This window comes from Pseudochaenichthys georgianus, unplaced genomic scaffold, assembly GCF_902827115.2.
Source record: "Pseudochaenichthys georgianus unplaced genomic scaffold, fPseGeo1.2 scaffold_2367_arrow_ctg1, whole genome shotgun sequence".
NCBI classification, from domain to species: domain Eukaryota; kingdom Metazoa; phylum Chordata; class Actinopteri; order Perciformes; family Channichthyidae; genus Pseudochaenichthys; species Pseudochaenichthys georgianus.
The window spans coordinates 1-9,244 of NW_027262947.1; the positions used below are offsets into that span (position 1 = coordinate 1).

At 39.7% G+C, this 9,244-nt stretch overlaps 1 long non-coding RNA gene across 1 annotated transcript; it reads right to left on the minus strand.

The window, feature by feature from the left end:
- Positions 1 to 36: 36 nt before the first annotated feature.
- LOC117442042 (uncharacterized) lies at positions 37 to 1,350 on the minus strand. The gene is made up of 3 exons (XR_004551486.2): positions 1,290 to 1,350; positions 416 to 481; positions 37 to 125 (listed from the first exon to the last, which is right to left on the minus strand). It is a non-coding gene; the product is annotated as an uncharacterized lncRNA (long non-coding RNA).
- Positions 1,351 to 9,244: the final 7,894 nt, after the last annotated feature.

The following is a 9,244-nucleotide window of genomic DNA, read 5'->3' on the forward strand; positions in this document are numbered from 1 at the left end:
TGGCTCTGCCTTGAGACAGGAGTCAGTCCTTTTTACCTGGTACTCTGCATCTTGTTATGAAAGGATACAAATGCCGCTCAATAGCCTTCACTTCGTCACCTGTCCACTTGCTTTCATCTTCCCAGCTGTCATAAATGGAAACAAGACACAATGTATTTGAGAAATTGCTCTGTTAAAGTGAAAAATGGGGGATATGATAGAAAAAAGTATAGTTTGTAGTTAAATGATAGCATCATCAAATGTGTGTGAATGATGGCCTCTGTGATCAGTGTATGAATGTTAAAATGTTGGCATACATTTGCTTGTACTGTAAAACACAGTAGTTGTACAACAAACTAGAAATGTCTTTGAGAAATCCAGTTAAGATCAATTCATTTTTCTAATAGAGTAATGTAAATACAAAATGCTTATTTACCTTGCATTCCATTGGAGCACTTTGAGGAAGCTTTGTTGAAGTGAAGTGTTGTGTTCTTCTGTGAATCTGAAAGGATAAATTAGAATATAATGCATGATACAAGCACATACTGCCATTCCTTCGAAAGCAAGACTTAATAATTGTTTTCACCATAAGTATATTTACATCAAATATTGTGTTATTTGGGTTCCAATATAGAAATAGTTTGAACTGTACAATATCTGCTACCCAAAAATATGAGGACGATCTAACACACACACTCTACACTCGTTGGGTTGTACCATATGGGGACGTTCTCTGAAAAACATCATGACTACACAACCTAAAGACGATATCTGCTACCCAAAAATATGAGGACGATGTAACACACACACTCTACACTCGTTGGGTTGTGCCATATGGGGACGTTCTCTGAAACACATCAAGACTACCCAACCTAAAACAAAATGAGGACATGACGACTGAAGTTACATAAAGTCAGTGTTCCTGACTTCTGAGGTGTGCTGTTGTCGTTACAAAAAACTGAAACCCCATAGTAATAAGTATTGATCTACATCCCTATTAATTAAATCATGTAAACTGATACACATTAGGTTAAATTGGAAAATACATTTGCAAAAGGAGAAACAACACAGAATTTAGGGGCAATAAAGATAATTTTCATGTTATAAGAGGTAGATTCTGCCATCAATTGGTAGGGTATATCTTTCTACTATGCTATTTAGAAACAAGTAACAGTTATATTGAGATTCTGCAATTATTAAACGATATATTAATTGTAATGAGGTAAACAGGCATTTTATGTAGGCATTGGACTTGATTGACACATGAATGTACCTTGTATAGAAATAGTCTACAGTACATGTTTAATTACCTGTTGGAGGGATGAGGTGGATCTCTGGCTCGCTTCAGAGTCAGCTAAAGGCTGAGCCGTGATCATGTCACTCTGTTTCTGCAATTTAAAATACAACAATAACGTGTCAGAAATCCATTGACTTTTCATGTAGGGGACACAGATTTTAGTAAAAACAATTCACATGAGGATCTGGGCTTTCAACTCAAGACTCTATAGAAATAGTTTGAACTGTACAATATCTGCTACTCAACAATATGAGGACCATGAAACACACACACTCTACACTCGTTGGGTTGTACCAAATGGGGACATCCACCAAAACACATCATGACTACGCAACCTAAAGACGATATCTGCTACCCAACAATATGAGGACGATGTAACACACACACTCTACACTTGTTGGGTTGTACCATATGGGGACGTTCTCTGAAACACATCAAGACTATGCAACCTACAGACGATATCTACACCCAACAATATGAGGACGATGTAACACACACACTCTACACTCGTTGGGTCGTACCATATGGGGACGTCCACCAAAACACATCAATCAATCAATCAATCAATCAATCAATCAATCAATCAATCAATCAATCAATCAATCAATGTTTATTTATATAGCCCAATATCACAAATGTTACATTTGTCTCAGTGGTCTTCACAGTGTGTACAGAATATCAGTATGACAATACGACACCCTCTGTCCTTAGACCCTCACATCGTACAAGGAAAAACTTCCAAAGAAAACCCAGTTTAAAGGGAAAAATGGGAGAAACCTCAGGGAGAGCAACAGAGGAGGGATCCCTCTCCCAGGACGGACAGACGTGCAATAGATGCCGTGTGTAAATTGAAAAGATAATACATTTGCAACATAGGTAGTCCAAATGTTTGGAAATGCATGTGTGTATAATAGGAAGATGAATCCACGAGGATATCCATCCAGGACCTATGATCCAGGACCACAGCCACGACTCAAGATCCAGCGCTCGCGATCCAGGACACAGGACCGCAGGATCATCCATGACTCCGGATCCCAGCGTATATAGACACCAAAAAGAAAGACATTTGGGGAAGCTGGGTTAATCGGAACATGAGTGTACACGGGTATAGACAGAGAGAAGGAAGAAGTAAGATGTCCCCCGACAAACTAAGCCTATATCAGCAAAACTAGGGGCTGAATCTAATCAGCCCTAACTATAAGCTTTATCAAAAAGGAAGGTCTTAAGCGCACTCTTAAAAACGGATAGGGTGTCTGCCGCCCGAACACAAACTGGAAGCTGATTCCACAAATGTGGAGCTTGATAAGAAAAGGCTCTGGCTCCCATTGTACTTTTAAAGATTCTAGGAACAACCAACAACCCTGCATTCTTGGAACGCAATGCCCTAGTAGGACAGTAGGGTATAATGAGTTCTTTAAGGTAAGATGGCGCCTGCCCATTAAGGGCTTTGTAGGCGAGAAGAAGAATTTTAAATTCTATCCTGTGTTCTATAGGGAGCCAGTGTAAGGCAGCCAGAACAGGAGTAATGTGGTCCCTTTTCCTAACTCTGGTTAGTACACGAGCCGCAGCATTTTGAATCAGCTGAAGCGACTTGATTGACTTCTTAGTACTCCCTGATAATAAAGAGTTACAATAATCCAGCCTAGAAGTAACAAATGCATGGACTAGTTTCTCTGCATCATTTTGAGGCAAGATATGCCTGATTTTTGCAATGTTACGTAGATGGAAGTAGGCGGTCCTTGAAATTGATTTTATGTGGGCGTTAAAGGATAAATCCTGATCAAATATAACACCAAGATTCCTTACAGTCTCACTGGAGGCCAAATTAATGCCATCCATAGTTAGTATGTCTTTAGATAATTTGTTTCGTAGATTCTTCGGGCCAAGTACAATAACTTCAGTTTTGGTCGTGTTTAACATCAAAAAGTTTAAGGTCATCCACGTTTTTAAGTCCTTAAGGCAGTCTTGAATTTTATTTAGATGATTAATTTCATCAGGCTTGATTGATAAATATAGTTGAGTATCATCCGCATAACAATGAAAGTTTACAGAATGATTCCTTATAATATTGCCTAACGGAAGCATATATAATGTGAACAAAATAGGTCCGAGCACTGAGCCCTGTGGCACTCCATGGCTAACTTTGGTTTGCGTGGAAGATTCATCGTTAACACGTACAAACTGAGAGCGTTCAGATAGATAGGACCTAAACCAGCCTAAAGCAGTTCCCTGTATGCCAACTAAGTGCTCTAGTCTTTGCCATAGGATATCATGGTCGATAGTATCAAATGCAGCACTAAGATCGAGCAAAACAAGAATAGAGACAAGTCCCTTGTCTGAGGCTATTAGAATATCATTTGTGACTTTAACCAGAGCTGTCTCTGTGCTATGATGTGTTCTAAAGCCAGACTGAAAATCTTCAAATAAATCATTGTTTTTTAAGTAATCACACAACTGTTTTGCGACCGCTTTCTCAAGAATTTTTGAGAGGAACGGAAGATTAGAAATAGGTCTATAGTTGGCTAAAACCTCTGGATCGAGGTTGTGCTTTTTAAGAAGCGGTTTTATCACTGCTACTTTGAATGATTGTGGAACATAGCCTGATAATAAAGATATATTCATAATATTTAATAAAGAAGTGCTAATTAATGGAAAAACTTCCTTCAACAGCTTAGTTGGAATTGGGTCTAACATGCACGTTGATGGTTTAGAAGAGAGAATCATTGAATGTAATTGTTCAAGGTTAATGGCTGAAAAGCATTCTAGTTTACTATCTAGTGTAATATTAGAACTTACGATTCCGGGAGCTGTTGATAACACTATACTGGTCGAAGGCAAGAGGTCATTAATTTTGTTTCTAAGAGTAACAATTTTATCGTTAAAAAAGCACATAAAATCATTACTACTGAGTGCTAAGGGAATAGAAGGCTCAATGGAGCTGTGGCTCTCTGTCAGCCTGGCTACAGTGCTGAAAAGAAATCTTGCATTATTCTTATTCTCATCTATTAATGAAGAGTAGTAGGCTGCTCTCGCTTGACGCAGTGCTTTCTTATATTCATTGAGAGTAATATGCCAAATTAAACGAGATTCTTCAAGTTTAGTGGAACGCCATATCCTTTCAAGTTGTCTAGACTTTTGCTTTATTTTGCGGGTTTCGGCATTATGCCATGGAGCTAATCTATGTTGTTTTATTTTCTTCTTTTTCAAAGGAGCAACAGAGTCTAATTTTATTCGCAGCGCATCTATAGCACTATCAACAACATGATCAATTTGGGGTGGTGTACATTTTGTATAAGTTTCCTCCCCTACATGCAGACATGCTATCGAGTTAAGTATTGGTTGAATCTCTTCCTTAAATGTGGCTATAGCACTAACAGATAGGTTTCTGCTGCAAGAGCTTTTGACTAATGCTTTGTAGTCTAGTAACAGTACTTCAAAAGTTACTAAGAAATGGTCGGATAAAGCAGGATTATGCGGTTCGACTAATAGTTGCTCAATTTCAATACCATAAGTCAGAACAAGGTCGAGAGTGTGATTATAACAGTGGGTTGGTTTATTTACACTCTGACAGAAACCAACAGAATCTAATATAGAGTTAAATGCAACAGTAAGGCTATTTTTATCATCGTCAACATGAATATTAAAGTCACCTACGATAATTACTTTGTCTGTTTTAAGAACCAAAGTTGATAAAAACTCAGAGAATTCTGATAAGAATTCTGAATAAGGACCTGGTGCACGATACACTGTAACAAATAAGATTGGCTGCAAAGTTTTCCAGGTCGGATGCGTAAGACTAAAAACGAGGCTTTCAAAAGAGGTATAATTACATTTTGGTTTAGTATTGATAAGTAAACTTGAGTCAAAGATTGCTGCAACTCCACCTCCTCGGCCCGTGCCTCGAGCAATATGAGTGTTGACATGGCTGGGTGGAGTGGCCTCATTTATGCTGACATATTCTTCATGTCTCAACCAAGTTTCAGTGAGACAGCATATATCAATATTATAATCTGATATTAAATCATTTACCAATATTGCTTTAGATGCTAGAGATCTTATGTTTAAGAGACCACATTTAATCTTCCTGTTTTGTTGCACTGTAGTAGTTGTTACATTTACTTTTATTAGGTTATTATGTATGACACCTCTATTAGGTTTTACCTTAAATTGTCCTTGGGCAGACACACACACCGCTAATATTGGGTATTTTATTGGGTTCGGGATTCCTATGGGTGACTGCCTAGGAGAGAGCGCAGAGAAGCGTGTAAGACTGCGACTCTGCCTCCTGGTCTCAACTCCAGTTTGTCATGGATTACGTCCACAAAGCCCTGAAATGTTTGCCGAAATGAGATCTGCACCTTTCAAAGTAGGGTGAATGCCGTCTCTCTTAATCAGACCAGGTTTTCCCCAGAAGGCTGTCCAATTATTTACGAAGCCCACATTGTTTGCTGGGCACCACCAAGACAACCAGCGCTGAAATGATGACATGCGGCTATACATGTCATCATTGATCAGATTGGGGAGGGGACCAGAGAAGATTACGGTGTCCGACATTGTTTTAGCATAACTACACACCGACTCCACATTAAGTTTTGTGCATTCTGATTGGCGTAAACGAACATCATTACCACCGACGTGAATAACAATCCTACTGTATTTACGTTTATCTTTAGCCAGCAGTTTAAGATGCGCCTCAACGTCGCCCGCTCTGGCCCCCGGAATGCATGTGACTGTGGAGGCTTCGGTCTCTAAATTCACGTGTCTCATAATAGAGCTACCAATAACCAGAGTTGGCTTCTCAGCGGGTGTCTCGCTGAGTGGGGAATATCTGTTAGATACGTGAACGGGTTGGTGGGGACCTGCGGGTTTCGCGTTATGCCCCTTCTGAACAGTCACCCAGCCTCCCTGCTGCTCGGGAGTTGCCGGGGGACGGCTAAGAGGAGCTACATTTTGCCGGTCCGCACATGCTAACATGGGCTTTACTTTAGCTGAGTTAAGATGCGGAGCCGGGCTTCTATGGCTATGATTCCTGCCTCCAACCTAACAACTATACTACATTTAACACATGTATCCTTACCAGTAAGGGAGGCCGGGAAGTAACCAAACATGAGACAGGAAGAGCAGGAAATAGCACCAGAAGGTGGGGAAAGAGCCATGGCTAGCTATCAAGCTAAAGTAGCTACCGTTAGCAAACCCGAAAAGAGTGTAGGCAACTGTGGAGTTACAGTCGCTAAGAGAAGGAGAGTTGTGAGTGCTTAAGCTGTAGTAACGTGTGATTACAACGTCAGGCAGTTGCCGTGATCAAGAGTTTTAAAACGATCGATTAAGTTTAAGTTAATAAGCTATCAGCAACAGAACAGGCACACGGGATACCCGGAGATGACAACAACAACCGGAAGTTACAACGTGCAACGTGCTCACTGCAATAGGTTCCTCCTTCCGCTCAGTCTCACATCATGACTACGCAACCTAACCTTCCTATTATACACACATGCATTTCCAAACATTTGGACTACCTATGTTGCAAATGTATTATCTTTTCAATTTACACACGGCATCTATTGCACGTCTGTCCGTCCTGGGAGAGGGATCCCTCCTCTGTTGCTCTCCCTGAGGTTTCTCCCATTTTTCCCTTTAAACTGGGTTTTCTTTGGAAGTTTTTCCTTGTACGATGTGAGGGTCTAAGGACAGAGGGTGTCGTATTGTCATACTGATATTCTGTACACACTGTGAAGACCACTGAGACAAATGTAACATTTGTGATATTGGGCTATATTGATTGATTGATTGAAAGACGATATCTGCTACCCAACAATATGAGGACGATGTAACACACACACACTCTACACTCGTTGGGTTGTACCATATGGGGACGTTCTCTGAAACACATCAAGACTACACAACCTAAAGATGATATCTACACCCAACAATATTAGGATGATGTAACACACACACTCTACACTCGTTGGGTTGTGCCATATGGGGACGGTCTCTGAAACACATCAAGACTACACAACTTAAAACAAAATGAGGACATGACGACTGAAGTTACATAAAGTCAGTGTTCCTGACTTCTGAGGTGGGCTGTGCTGTTGTCGTTACAAAAAACTGAAACCCCATAGTAATAAGTATTGATCTACTTCCCTATTAATTAAATCATGTAAACTGATACACATTAGGTTAAATTGGAAAATACATTTGCAAAAGGAGAAAAAAAACAGAATTTAGGGGCAATAAAGATCATTTTCATGTTATAAGAGGTAGATTCTGCCATCAATTGGTAGGGTATATCTTTCTACTATGCTATTTAGAAACAAGTAACAGTTATATTGAGATTCTGCAATTATTAAACGATATATTAATTGTAATGAGGTAAACAGGCATTTTATGTAGGCATTGGACTTGATTGACACATGAATGTACCTTGTATCGAAATAGTCTACAGTACATGGTTAATTACCTGTTGGAGGGATGAGGTGGATCTCTGGCTCGCTTCAGAGTCAGCTAAAGGCTGAGCCGTGATCATGTCACTCTGTTTCTGCAATTTAAAATACAACAATAACGTGTCAGAAATCCATTGACTTTTCATGTAGGGGACACAGATTTTAGTAAAAACAATTCACATGAGGATCTGGGCTTTCAACTCAAGACTCTATAGAAATAGTTTTAACTGTACAATATCTGCTACCCAGCAATATGAGGACCATGAAACACACACACTCTACACTCGTTGGGTTGTACCAAATGGGGACGTCCACCAAAACACATCATGACTACACAACCTAAAGACGATATCTACTACCCAACAATATGAGGACGATGTAACACACACACACACTCTACACTTGTTGGGTTGTACCATATGGGGACATTCTCTGAAACACATCAAGACTACCCAACCTAAAACAAAATGAGGACATGACGACTGAAGTTACATAAAGTCAGTGTTCCTGACTTCTGAGGTGGGCTGTGCTGTTGTCGGTACAACAATCTGAAACCCCATAGTAATAAGTATTGATCTACATCCCTATTAATTAAATCATGTAAACTGATACACATTAGGTTAAATTGGAAAATACATTTGCAAAAGGAGAAAAAAAACAGAATTTAGGGGCAATAAAGATCATTTTCATGTTATAAGAGGTAGATTCTGCCATCAATTGGTAGGGTATATCTTTCTACTATGCTATTTAGAAACAAGTAACAGTTATATTGAGATTCTACAATTATTAAACGATATATTAATTGTAATGAGGTAAACAGGCATTTTATGTAGGCATTGGACTTGATTGACACATGAATGTACCTTGTATAGAAATAGTCTACAGTACATGGTTAATTACCTGTTGGAGGGATGAGGTGGATCTCTGGCTCGCTTCAGAGTCAGCTAAAGGCTGAGCCGTGATCATGTCACTCTGTTTCTGCAATTTAAAATACAACAATAACGTGTCAGAAATCCATTGACTTTTCACGTAGGGGACACAGATTTTAGTAAAAACAATTCACATGAGGATCTGGGCTTGTAACTCAAGACTCTATAGAAATAGTTTGAACTGTACAATATCTGCTACTCAACAATATGAGGACCATGAAACACACACACTCTACACTCGTTGGGTTGTACCAAATGGGGACATCCACCAAAACACATCATGACTACGCAACCTAAAGACGATATCTGCTACCCAACAATATGAGGACGATGTAACACACACACTCTACACTCGTTGGGTTGTACCATATGGGGACGTTCTCTGAAACACATCAAGACTACACAACCTACAGACGATATCTACACCCAACAATATGAGGACGATGTAACACACACACTCTACACTCGTTGGGTCGTACCATATGGGGACGTCCACCAAAACACATCATGACTACGCAACCTAAAGACGATATCTGCTACCCAACAATATGAGGACGATGTAACACACACACTCTACACTCGTTGGGTTGTACCAT